Source organism: Triturus cristatus, chromosome 6 (genome assembly GCF_964204655.1).
Source record: "Triturus cristatus chromosome 6, aTriCri1.1, whole genome shotgun sequence".
In the NCBI taxonomy this organism is placed as follows: Eukaryota; Metazoa; Chordata; class Amphibia; order Caudata; family Salamandridae; genus Triturus; species Triturus cristatus.
In genome coordinates, this window is record NC_140589.1 from 1,812,739,608 (window position 1) to 1,812,753,711 (window position 14,104).

At 44.9% G+C, this 14,104-nt stretch overlaps 1 protein-coding gene across 2 annotated transcripts in view; it reads right to left on the minus strand.

Moving 5' to 3' along the window:
* The window catches only part of LOC146822062 (cryptic protein-like), a 66,831-nt gene that overhangs the window by 11,780 nt on the left and 40,947 nt on the right, over nucleotides 1–14,104 (minus strand). The window lies entirely within an intron of this gene.

Below are 14,104 nucleotides of genomic sequence, written 5' to 3' on the forward strand. Positions count from 1 at the left end.
CCTGGGGGGAATCAATTATTATTCCGGTATATAAAAAAGGGGAGAGGAGTGAGGCAAAAAACTATCGCCCGATCTCCCTCCTTACTGCTTCCCTAAAAATTATGAGTAGAGTATTATTGAGTCGTCTGGAGGAATGGGTGGAAGATAAAGGGATCCTTGCAGATTCACAGTATGGATTTCGCAAGGGGTTGGGCACTATAGAACAGTGCATTAACCTAGACCTTATTATATGTAAATATACACGAGCCAAACAAGGCTCGTTGTTTCTTTGTTTTGCCGATCTGTCCAGTGCCTTCGACTTGGTTGACCATGGTCTTCTGTGGTCAACCTTGTTGGACATGGGTGCCCCTCAAGATATTATTTATTTCCTGGCCCAACTTTATAGGAATCTGACAGCCAAGATACGATACGGGCAATCGGGGGAATGCACCCCCAGTGTTAAAATAGGATCCGGTATTAGGCAGGGATGCGTCCTTGCACCTCTCCTTTTCTCCCTTTTTATTAATGCAATTGAGTCGGAACTACGGTCCACAAGTGCAGATGCACCGACTGCTGGTGGCTTATCCATCCCAATTTTGCTTTATGCGGATGACGCGGTTCTGCTCTCACAAACCCCCTTAGGGTTGCAAAAACTAATGAATAAATTTGCAGATTTTATTAAGGGGAGAAAATTAAAAATTAATAATTCAAAAACTTTTATAATGCCCTGTGGGAAGAAAATTAAGAACCTAAGGCCCTTTACAGTTATGGACCAAACCATAACAGTGGTGGACAAATTTTGTTATTTGGGTATCACTTTTAATAGTGGGGGGATGTGGACCTCCGAAATGATAAATGTAAGAGCCAAAATGGCCAAGTGCTCTTTTGGCTTATTTAGGTTTGCATCCAAACTAGGCTCAAGACGGATACTAGACATGTTGTATTTATATCGACATAAATGTGTTGCTCTGGCCCTATATGGTTCAGGAGTGTGGGGCCATTGTAATAACAACATGCTCCAGGTAGAGGAGAACAAATTTATTAAAAAACTCCTTTGTTTGCCATCTTCTTCCTCAACAAAGTTGATCCATCAAGAGTCTGGTTTAGAACATCTATCTGACTTGATCAGACTAAGACCCCTGTTAGTATGGAGATCTATTTGGTCGAAGGAACAGACTGGCTTTACAAGAAAGATAATCTCCGATTGTCTTCACTTGGATAAATGTTCCCGCATCCCGTGGCTTAACTATATTATCCGAACATTTGATGTTCTTTTTAATTTTAGGGTTGGTGATAACCCTTCTTGTGTTTTAGATATCACGAAGACTGAGATTAAACATGAATTTTTGAGGGTTAGCATGATGAAGCGTAACGCAGCTACTGTCCAGTTCTCCTCACATGTCTTTTATGACAAATATAATAAGGAAGAAATGGGGCCTCCAGGATACCTTAAATTGGTTACTATTCGTTCCCACCAATTTGTGTTGACACGACTCCGGATGGGGACTGTTCATTTGCTTGTTGCGTATCCTGTAATGAAGACTTATACTACCGCCCCCTGTCCGTGTGACGGGACTACTAAACAAAGTACGGAGCATTTTTTATTGTTATGCCCTCTTTATCTCCATCTTCGAAAAGTATACCTGAAACCGCTTTTTAAAAAATATAATGTATTTAATATTGTTTCAGCCATGGGGCTTTTATTTGGACTTAATTCACAGGACATCTGCTATTTTACTGCTGTATATATTTTAAAATCGATATGTCTGAGGAAAAGCACCATTTTCATGACATGTGATTAATCTAAAATTTGCTGAATCCTCATGTTTTTTATACCTATGTATGTATGTACTTTTATGATCATTAATTTATGATCGAATAAAGTTTTTGAATTGAATTGAATTGAATGGGACGGTTGGAGCTTTCCCTAATTAAATTGAGGCCACACATTGTGCATACTTTATTCTGTTTGATGGAAACTAACTTTTTAACCTGCAGTTTCAAATTCCTTTACATTTACAAAAACATTTAAACATTTCGACTGAACATTGGGCTTCTTTATTTATATACACTACCAATTTGTTATTTTTCATCTTACAAGCAGTCACGGGACCCCGAGTAGGCTTTGAGAACCCTAGGGGTCCCTGGAACAGAGGTTAACAACTGGTTCAGTGTCCAATAATGTATAAATGCTCCGAAAAGGTAATCTATAGGGCCAGGGAGTGCCACAAGCTATGAGGTCATTGGTTAACACACTATGGTATAGATATGGGAGAAAGTGAGGCTATATCCCATTCAACGATGTCCCCATAATTCATGGCAAATGACAGTTTCACATGCCATGTTTCTCAACTAATGACCACTGCGGATAAGCAGCGGCGGCTGGCATGTAGTTTGAGTGGAGGGCGGTCAAATGTGTGATCCGTCCATGCATGCACACAAAGTGAGTGGTAAGTGTAAATAAAAAGAAATGCCCACTTACCATGCTTGCTACAAGACACCTTCACTCTGTCTGTTCTGCTTCCAGCAAATTCTCCTAACCAATCCGGATGCTGCTTTCACCAGCATGAGAGCAGCGTCTGGATTGGAGGGAGAGGCCTCACTCAGCACTCCCAAGGGCATTGGAGGCTTGCTTTAACCCAGCTGCCTTAAGACAGCCAGGTTAGAGAAGTTAAAAATGCGCATGCCAGTCTGGCCGTCGCAAGCCGGCCAGCCAAAAAGACGTGCACTTTAAACTGAAGTGAACAGCTCACTGCTGCCACTCAGCAGCTGTGGACCTGCCCTGTCCTGACACACTGTTCTGGAGAAGTACATTTACTTTATTACCAATTTATTTTCAATCTCTGAGGTTTTCCGGGGGAGCATTTTTGGGAGTGGGGCAATGCTCCTCTGCTCTCAGAGGAACCGCCCATGCATACAAGTTGATAATGTGTTGTATTACTGTAGAATCTGAACCTCTGTACTTTCACTCCAATGTACCTGTGATTTCTGGTGCACCGTTGCGCCCCATTGTCTGCTACAAAATCAAAAAAATGATTTTTTAAATTTAAAAAGTGTATAAGTACAAGTTCATTATTTCCCTATAGCCTTTTTAAGGCACCTTTTCCCACCTCCCTTCCACCCAAACAGAAGGCTCCAGGGAGAACCTAAGCACTTTTTTACTAATTAGCATAAAAAAAGCCAACTATTAGCAAAACCAATGGGTCAGAATTTAATACGCTAATGTTTACAGAGCTGCGCACATATTTATATTATAGCAGGCCTATTGACTTTGGTAAGTACAATAGAATTACTTATGAAAAAATATTGGTTTATTAATAGCAATTTGTAGGGGTGTTTTTTATTTAATTCCAAAAATAATCCTTTTAAATGTCTTTACACAAATCCAGTTGATCTCCAAGTACTTGGCTTAATTCAATAAAAAAAACAGTTCCTTCACCTAAATACATTTATCGATAGAAACCCAGGCACTGTTTTAGAAGACACCATCACACCACATGCTTGCTTATTTCTAATACATCACAAAAAACAGAAAAAACCGGTACTATAGTATATCTGCATTATGGTAAGAAATGCTGCATTATTTACACAACACAGTAAATCACTTTCTAGCAGTAGTGATAATCACACTCCCCAATGGGAGACATAACAGTCATGGCAGGAACTGAACAGGTGATGCTATAGAAATCACTGGTCAGGATTTTACCCTACAATGTACCGCACAATGATTATTCTAATTGAGCGTATAAGCCCCTGTTTTGGTCTGATTGAAGAGAGACTATTAACCCAATTAATGAGGATATAAAAAGAATACTCGTTTTATTCTTGTATTGACTGTCCAACCTGGGTGTGTTCAACATATGGACTAATTTAATTGAACTAATATCCTGAGATACATATTTTAACTGTTTGTGTTCATATATTTACTACTATTTCCACTAAACAGATGTTTCATGCACAGCATGTTACATTAGCACTTCTATTGAAAAAAGATCAAATCGTCATGTTTGACCATTTCCTAATTGTGTACTCACTTGTGTTGTATAAGTAGAGATTCAATTTCTAATTGATTGTTTCCACTGACAATGCATGCCTAGGTATACTCAAGACCAGCACTAGAGTTATATCAGGAATCAGATTTCACTGGGGTATTTCTGTCCAAATTATAAGCATGATTAGTTACCCAAACAATAGTGAGTTTTTTTCTGAGGGGCTGTGCAGATATTGCTCTAGGTGTGGCACAGTATCCTTTGGCCACTAAACACATTTCTCTGTTTGCTGAACACATTTTAGAAGAAAAACTTAGCAGTGAGTGACTATGTTCCTTAAGGTATTTTTGGGCCTGTGAGGGTTTAAAAAAATAGTTTATTCCTGTATTCTACTTCGTTTTAGGTATTTATCCTATGCAATTAGTCTATGTATTGTTTGTAATAAACATTAATATTTATTTCTGAGGTATGGAATTACTTTCCTATGAGATGACAGTATGAATAACCATGAAGGAATTATTGGAAATAAAATAGCTGTCCACACTACGTGGTGTAGATCAGTAATACTCAAAGTACGTCCCACTGGCCACTTGTGGCCCTCTTGACCTTTGCATGCCCCCCGCCCCCCTCCCCCGGTTAACTACAGCACGAGCTGTTTAGTTTATGAACACTAAAATTCTGAAACAAATGTTAAATACAAAGGCAAGCATTTATTACCCTGCAAATAAATGCTTGCCCATTTAACATTTATTATACCTCTTTACACAATCCCTGACCCACCCAGACCCCCCACCGCAACCCTGCTGGCATCAGTGTGGCCCTACCACAGAACCTACTTTGTAGCCCCTGGGCAAATGTTTGTGAGTACCCATGGTCTAGACCTTGGTCAACCAGTCCAGTCATTTTCAGTGGGTATTTCTCTGGATACCATTTCAAGATATACTTGATATTCCAGGTTTATCATAACAAAAAAATAGACTTTAAAACCGTACGCTGAAGTATCAGTTATGTCAAGTACAACCACCTCTGGACACCTAAAACAGTGCAAATCACATTGAGCAGAAGAAAAGCCAAACTCCCCTATATTGGGCAGGACAATTAGACTGCTTCATTTATTAAATGAATAAGATTGGACAGCAATAGCAAGTTTATGCCAATGATCGTGGTGTGATCACCTCAGAGAGGATAATCAATTCAACAACCATTATACTTAATTTACTGGACATTCAAAGTATCTTTTTTTCCATGTCTCACTTAATATGCAATTGGTTCCAGGTACCCAGAGCATCCACCCGTTTGAGACCCAAGACTCAGGTTTGGAATACAGGATTTGATATATGCTGGATTCCAAACATATGTGAAGAGGGTAATACTATTTGGTAGATTGGAAAGGATACAGGGAAAAGGAATACTCCTGATAGTAATGAAAATGTCAACTGGTAAGGTCATTCCACAACCATAAGCTATGGGTTAAAGCTTCTGCTTGTCTCAAACTTTGTAGAAACAATGTACCTGTTACTGCTCTCCACTTAGATATAATATTTACTTGTTGCTAGACTTTTTATGGCTCAAACCTTTATTCACTCCTTTATGTGCATGGACAGTATATAGGTATTATTTCATATAAGGCATGTTTATTCACCGCCTGGTAGCTCAATACGGGTTCAAATTCATCTGCCAGCCTCAAGTGGGATTCACGTGTTTTGTTAACTTGTCTGACTGGGCAGCTATTTCTCTAGATGACCATGCATGGTACAAAGAGATAAGGAGTTTGGTTGAGAGCTAGGTTAGATTGCAGAACCATGGGAAACACTCTGCTCATGAATTGTTGCAAATGAAAAGATTTAAAGGAAAAAGATACTTAGCATAAAAACCTGTACCGGAGTTTCACCCGGCAAACAGTTATGAGTCAGAAAGCAACAAATTACTTTTTATTGTATCCAAGTACTAAAATGTAGGATTTCACAGCTGTTTGGAAGAGACTTGTAAGAAATGTGGGTCTCTAGTTGGCAAGGGTTTAAACCTTTGTCCAAGTAGGGACCCTTCCTTCTAGTCAGGATAAGTGAGTTACACTCCTAAAATAACCCCTGCTCACCCCCTTGGTAGCTTGCCATGAGCAGTCAGGCTTAGCTTAGAGGCAATGTGTAAAGCATTTGCACATAACAGTAATACAGTGACGGAACTACAAAATGACACCAGCCCAGTTTAGAAAAATATCAAAAATTTCCATACATCTAAAACAAGACCAAACATTTTAAAAATCCACCATACAGTTCTCAGAAATCTTCAGTAATCAAAATAGACTTGAAATACAGTTCCTTGAAGTTGATAGCTCCATCTGGTGCAATCACAGCGTTGTGAACAAATCCAAACAGTTCTGGCTGACCGTGGCGTCGCAGGCCAGCTACGGTTTCCGGCAGACTTGCAAAACAGTACCTTTAGAAATCTAGGGCGTCAGAGACCTCTCGAGCCCCGTGAGGTCGGCCTCCGCAGGCGTCTGTTCGAAGTCGGTGCAGGAGTCGTCGGGCCCTTGAAGTCACACGCGTTGCAGATCTAACTCCTCGTGGTTTAAGTCAGGAACACCGGTGTCGGCAGGCGTCAAGGCTACAGTGCGAAATGCAGTGGTGCGGCATGTGGTGCCCTCAGGTCGCAGTGCAGGCAGCGGCTCGGTGACTGTCGTCCAGCGGCGTCGGTGAGACCAGGGCTGCCGTTCGTAGTGATGCAGCGCTTGACGCGGTGCTGGCAGGTCAGGGTGCAAGCAGCAGTGTCGTTGCTGCTGGAGAGCTGTCAAATGTTGAACTAGAGTTGATGGCTCCATGTTGGTGGGCCAAGGCTGTGGTGTGGGATGAGGACGGTGCGTTGTGTAACTTATGAGCGGTGCCCTCGAACCACGGTGCACACAGTGGTGTCATCAGGGATACCAAGGAAGTGTTGTGAAGCAAAGCGGTGCGAAGTGCAGTGCCCACACGTCGCTGAGCAAGCAGCGGCTCGGTGTTGGCGTCAGGTGGCGTCGTCGGTGAGACCACGGTTGCAGTGAGACGGTACCCTCTGTGGTGCCTTCTGGTGCCTTCAGGACAAGGAGTCCGCAGCGGCGTCTGGTTGCTTTTTCTTCTGTTGCAGCACAAAAAACAGTCCCCAGTGCTGAAGTCTTTTTTGTTCCTGAGACTTTTTGAACAGGGGGCAAGCTCTACCTCAAGCCCTTGGAGAAACTCAATAAAGAAGTTGTAGAAAGTTCAGTCCAGTCCTTTCACTGCCCAAGACAGAAGCAGCCACTGCAGGCCAACACAGCAAAGAACTCAGCAAAGTGGTAGTTCCTCCTCACAGCTTCTCCACCTTTTCTTCTTGGCAGTCTTCTTGGTCCAAAAGAGCTATAAAGTTCTGGGGTCTGGGCCCCAATAATTATACTCCAATTCCCTTTGTCCTCTCAGGCAGAGAGTGTCTGTGCTTCGTCCAAACCAGTTTGGTCCTCTTTGGCATCATTGTCTACAGAAGACCAGGCCCATTCAGGTGCAAGGAAATCTCCAACTACTCTAAATGCAGACTGGGCCTATTCAGGTGCTAGTGAAAACTCCTCCCACTACTCTGAATACAGCCCAGATCTAGTCAGCCCTGACTCATCCAGACTCTCTGGAGCCACTGCACATCCCCAGCCACTGTCACTCCAAAGCCAGACAGTCAATACACATCCTAGCAGAGGCACATAGGATGGCCAAGCAAGAAAATACTTACTTTCTAAAAGTGGTATTTTCAAACACAGAATGTAAGCATTACCTTTACTAAAAGATGCATCTTTAGATTCAGGCATACTAAACTTTATTTTCCTATCTGGTCTCAATGGGAAGTTATATTTATAAGATGTTATAAATTACCTCCCATGCTATCCTGTGGGCCAGATAGCCTTTCAATAGTGATTTCACTATCAGGACATGACACACACATCAAGACATGTCCTGATTTTCATATACACTGCACCCTGCCCACAGGTGTACCTTGAGCCTACCTTAGGATGACTCGCATGTAAGAAAAGGGAAGGTTAGAGCCTGGCAAGTGTGTGCACTTGCCACGTCGACATGGCAGTACTAGAATACACACAGACACTGCAGTGGTAAGTCTGAGTTACCTTTGAAGGGCTGCTTGTGTAGGTGGCGCAACCAGTGCTGCAAGCCCATTAGCAGCATTTGATTTACAGGCCCTGGGCACACTCAGTGCATTTTACTAGGGGCTTACCAGTAAATCAAATATGCCAATCATGGTAACTCCAATCCATAATACAATTTACAAAGAGCATAGAGCCCAACTGGCCCAACGTAAGCATGCCTGGACAATTGTATCACGGTTCAAGCCAGGGACTATGGCCCCATATTTGTCATGCACCTACTCTGTGCTGTGGAAAAAAAGATTCCTGGCCCTCAGAATGGGCGAATGGCCATTCTTGTATCATCTGCCGAGCTGGCAACGCGTAAACACCAATGTAATGTGCAGAGGGTGCAGGAGTAGCAAGGAAACAATTGAGCATGTGGCATGTCTCTGTCCTACATTACTCAATGACCGGAAGATCTTGTTAAAGAGCGAATGGAATAAACTTGGCATTCGCACGTGCCGACAAGCTATCCTTGTATCAATGAACCCAGATAACTCACTGCTCAAAATCCAATTCACAAAGTTTTTGACAAGAGCATCAAGAAGATTCATAATCGGAGAGCCAGCAAGCAAACAACGGTCAACCACAAAAGGGAGGATTAAGTCCTCTGCTCCACTAAACAGCAGTTGACCATGGCTGCCTTCATATGGATCACTTCTTGTCCTCTTGTGCGCCCCAGGAACATTCAAACCACCATCTGTAGAGATTTTACCATTTTTTTTTTTTTTTTTTTTTTTTTGAAAAACCTTTATTGATGTTTCAATCATTTACACGTATGGGCCTACAACCCCCCGGGGCCGGCCGCTAACTAATCAGGATAATAAAAGCAAATGTCAACACAGGCGGCACCTCGGAGAGCGAAGTCTTCAGTCCAATATAGTCCGGCCAATAAGCCGCGCAGGTAGGGCACCAGGAGAGAGAGGGTTTTTCATTTTATGATGAAACGAAAGAATAGGATCAGGTGCCAGACAATTTGCCAACAGCGAGAAGGGTCAGGATAAAAGACAAACAATAAGCAGCAATACAGTGAGGCGATGGCGCAGGCGCGAGAAAGTACGGATGGGGAGAAACATCAAAAATAGTTGCGCCTACTGGTCCCCGTACCTAAAGCCCAGCAAACCCCCCAGAGACTGTGGCACACATGAAGAGCAAACGATTCACAATCAGGGTGGTGTATCGCACTGATCCCAGAAAAAGAAAGCAAAAAGAAACAGTGGAGAAAAAGGAGGCCATAGAAAAGGAGATAAAGACGAAAGAGTCCCCTCCCCCATCCCCCCACCCTGCACCTCTGCGAATGAGTATGGCCCCACCCCCCAGCAGTGTGCCTGTCGCCCTGGAACTAGACCCGAAATATAGAAGAGACAGGGAAAAAGAGAGTGAGAAAGGGCCCCCCCAGACGGGTGGGCGGAGAGAATATAATAAATTGGAGGAGGGCCATCAAAACATACCCCCGGCTTCTCCCTCCCGCACGGTGAGGTCTCCCCCCAACAAACAATTAGCGGTACCAAGCCGATCATATCAACAAAAATAGGGGAGGGGGGGGGGGAGAATGGGAAGCATAACACACCAAATGTTCGAATGACCCCAGGAGCGCACAACCATGAGTCCGCCTATCTATGAAGTGACCACCCTCGAAGGATCAGCCTCAGCCTTGACCGCTTTTTGCGATTCTACCCGTACCTGCCCCTTGACCCAGCACCATGTCCAATGTCCCAAAGTACAGGAGTGTCCAAAAACAGTCGGGAAACGCCGCACACAGGTGGGGTGGAAGTCTCTGGGCATCCGCACAGACCGCTTCATGGAGGGGCGTCTTTTCCAGTGCTGCCCCAGGATCTGCACTGCCCACAAGGACCAGATAGGCTGGAGCAGCCAAATGAGATACACGTTGCTGGAAGTGTCCCCGGGCCGCCGGAGACCGCGCACGGGACAAGGCCACCATCTTCCGCGCAGGTCCAATACCTCCGGAACAGATTAAGTTCACAGTTAGCCGACCACACGGTAGCATATTGTCCGAGGTGTCCGGCTGTACACTAATCGCGGGGGGGGCCGCAACATCTTCCTCTTGTGTGCAGTGTGGAAAGCCACTGCGTACCTGTGGACCAGCATGCCGCCACTGCCCCAACGCTGTTACCACACCATCTAGCTTCCCCCCCAGGACCTCGGCGCCATGAGCAAAGGAGCAATGAAGGGCACCCAGGGCCTCCAGGAGGTCGCCATATCCCAGAGCGGCTCCCTCCGATCGCTCCGCCACACTCCCGAAAGTCACACACCCCCAGTCCCGCTGCGTCCCCGCGGACAGGATGGCTGGCTGCATAATGGCAAAATGGCCGCTGGGAGGGCCCGACTCGTATAGGGGCCAGGACCAGGGGAACAACGCCTCAAGGGCCACGTCGCTGAAGACAGGGATCCCGGGACAGGCACAGATCCAGCCGTTGCACGGTCACAGGCAACAGTCGTCTCCGCCACGGACCATCGCCCGCAAAAAGCCGGGAGCAGCCCGCAAGGATCAAGGCGGGCCAGGGACGGCGCCCAGGCAGCTCACCATCAAACGCAGGGGCAAACGCCACAGAATCCGGAAATCGTACACCCGGGCATGTCCTCAGTCCGCGGCGCTCAATAGGGGGGAGCGGCCACGGCAAAATGCAGGCCGATGGGGGCTCCACTCCGGTGGACCGGCTCCACCCAGTCGTCACAGGCCGCTGTTGTTCAACTGCCACCCGGCCAAGGTGCCCACTCGAGGTCCCGGCGTCGGGACCGCACGGGCCGCAAAGTTCGATCGCTGATTTCTCCGGTTGTATGGCAGTCAGAAACCTCGGGGTCACACGATCGGTTGCCACTTTCGCTTACGAACACATTCTCGTGGTGCAGAGTAAGGATCTCTTGCAGGATATCCGTGCGGGGTGCGGAGGCTCACGGAGCCGGGAGTCTACGCTGCCGTCTCGGTCGCCATCTTGAGAACTTCTTGAGATTTTACCATATTAATGGAACAGCGCTACCAGTAGTATTAATCACTAACTTTTAACAGCTAGGGTCCTGTTCCATGGCCCTAGTAGACGTTAAACCAGAAGGGCCAACCACGGCCCCTAACTGCTTTTTATTTGTTCTCAATGAAGTTGTATCGCCTAGATGAAGTCAATATTTTATTATATCAACAAACAGATTTTTAGATTTTTTAAATTTATTTTTTGATGAACTCTATCTTTCAATTCACTGTGACAATACAAAACGGACTAATTTGCCCCTCCTGGGAAGATTCTTAAATAAGAAAAAAAAAGGGGGGGGGGGTTTGTAACCAAAACATAGTACTGAGATAAAACACATGTCCCCTGCACCATGTGTAAATATTTTAGCAATAGACACATGTTTTTATTATTATTGATGCATGTTTACTATTGTAATGATTTTTATTAATTAAACAAAGTTCCTTCCCACAGAGAGCATATGCACTTTAGCACTGATCAGCAGTGGTAAAGTGTCCAGAGCCCTAAACCCAACAGCAGGTCAGTGAAAAATAGGAGGAAGAAGAAAAAAGTTTGGGGAAAACCCTGCAAAAAGGGCCATTTCCAACAAGACTGAAGATACCAGAATTAGCCCTAAAGTACATTGCCTGCAATCTAACGTCCTGAACATTCAGCTTTGGGTCAGACACTCGAGGATTCAATAGGTTTGGTACTATAATGAACACTGCACAGCTGAGGGGAACTTTGTCAGCTATCATAATTGAATATTTTTGGCGACAAATTTCACTTTCACTCCATGCCGAAATTTGGATTACAAAGCGGAGCACGCATGTCAGATTAAATTTAGAAGACAAAAAGTGATTAAATATCCATGTGTCATGTTGTAGAAGAGCAGATTTTAGAAGCAGGTTACCGTTGACAAGCACTGAAGTCTCATATCAAGCACTCCTGTGGTCTAGAGACCACTTTGTGCATAACATGCATCAAAAAAAGACTTATGAGCCTGAAACTAAGAATGAGCAAGCACAACCAAACTCAGTTCATTTACAGAGATTTCTTCCCCAAAGGATCAAACTTACACTTTCCAGCTCACCTGCAGATATTCAAAGGAAAAAAGCAAATACATAGCTACACAGTCTCGGAAAGTACAATGACTAAAATGCAATTTTATTATTTCTGGTGCACAAACATACACCCATGCTGGAAAGCAATATACCCTTGAAGAGATAAAAGGAGTTTTTAGGTTTAAATAGTTTTTATAGTGGAAAACTAGAGGTGACTAATAACGAGCACCACATTTCTTATATTGCATTACAGCTGCTACAAACCTCACGGTCAACTTTTCAAAAAACAACTCCCAACCGGATGTCCTAAGATATGCTAAGTGTACTACAAAGGGTTGCATGCATGATAAACCCCACCCAAGCCTGGGTGGTCATGGGTTTAATCCCGGGGAGATGTTAGCCAGAGCAATCGTAGGTATCTAGGGCAAGCAAGTTCCGGGAACTCCTGTGAAAGGAGGCCAAGTAACGGCTTCTAGTTCCCAGTATGAGTCTCCTCGCTGGGTCAAAGTAAGAGAAACCCTCTCCATTCCCAAAACGTGCCATAGTGTAGCCAATTTGAACACGTGGGGATTCTCTCTTCCCCATAAGGCTAGTATTGATTGGTATGCTGCCCCCAGATCTAATGCAATGTGTTGGTCTCAACTAGATATAAGCAGGAATGTGAGCAGATCAGGGAGCCCCAGCACTGTGTAAGAAGGGAACCTTGGTAGTTGTGTATCAAAATGTGTGTCACTGTCCAGTAAGACCTCATCCCAGAACAGTTTCAATTTGTGGACCAGGGTACCCCGTGAATCGCAACTCCACGAATACCTATCACCACGCTCCAGGTTCCCCCGATGCAAACTTTCTGGTAACAAATACCAGTATCTAGCGGTATTCGTCGCAGACTCCATACCAGAGGCATTTGTGGCTGTAGGTCTTGCCCTATAGAATATATCATGCCATTTTTGTGGAAAGCTGTCTGCCTATTTCCTATTACCATTTGAGTTGTGCCGGGGACTTTAAGTCCAGGTCTCAGTCTCGCAGGAACTCATACAGCTCAGTGATCAGTCGCTTGTCAGGGTCCTTATGCAGCAGCCACTTCTCAAACGGAGTCAGGGGTCGTTGTGCTGCCTCTAACAGACTGCTGCATCAGCCAGTGTTGCATCTGTGTGAGTAACAGAACCTCTCCCCTTCTGGTATCACAAGTTCAGCCCACATAGTATCAAAATGTATGGTGCCCTCCACGTCAAAAATGCCCCGCTGACCGACACTCTGGCCTCAGCCAGACTACAAAAAAGGTAACATTGAGACCTGGGGAAAAGTACCGGTTTCCCACCACCAGGGTGAGGTGGAGGTTCAGGGGGGGGGGTAGAGCATAGAAAAAAAAACATCAACTCGATACCAAGTCCCACACTAAGTGTGGGTGAGGAAGGGAAGAAGATGCAGCCTAACGGCTAGGGCGGTTGACCTCAAATCTGGGGAACCAGGTTCGAGTCTCAGCAAGGACGCACATCCTGTGATTCTGGGAAAAACACTTCATCTCCCCGTGCCTAACAAAAAAAAATGAATGTGTCATCATGGAACGCAACTAGTGCTTGTGTAAAGCACTCTGATACCAAGTTTATGCTATATAAAGACTCCGAGAGGAGACCAGAGACCGGTAGAGGCTCACTGGACAGATGGTGTGGGCGAGAAAAGGGATCTTCCATAAGGACGTTCCCGCTAACGCCCTAGCCATAAATAACCATCTATTTTCCGACTTGGGCGTGTCCATTTCACCAGGTACCCGAGTTGCAAGGCCTAATAATGCATCAGGCACGGAATCCCCAAACCACCCCTGAGTGGCGTGTACCAGCTACGCTCGCCGCTCATCTGTGGCTGTTTACCGACCCACATGGAATTCTGTAACTCGTTTTGTAACTGTGTTAATGTCCCCTTTTGGGGCTTTAAGGGGAGGGTCTGGTATAAGTATAGGATTTTGGCCAGAAT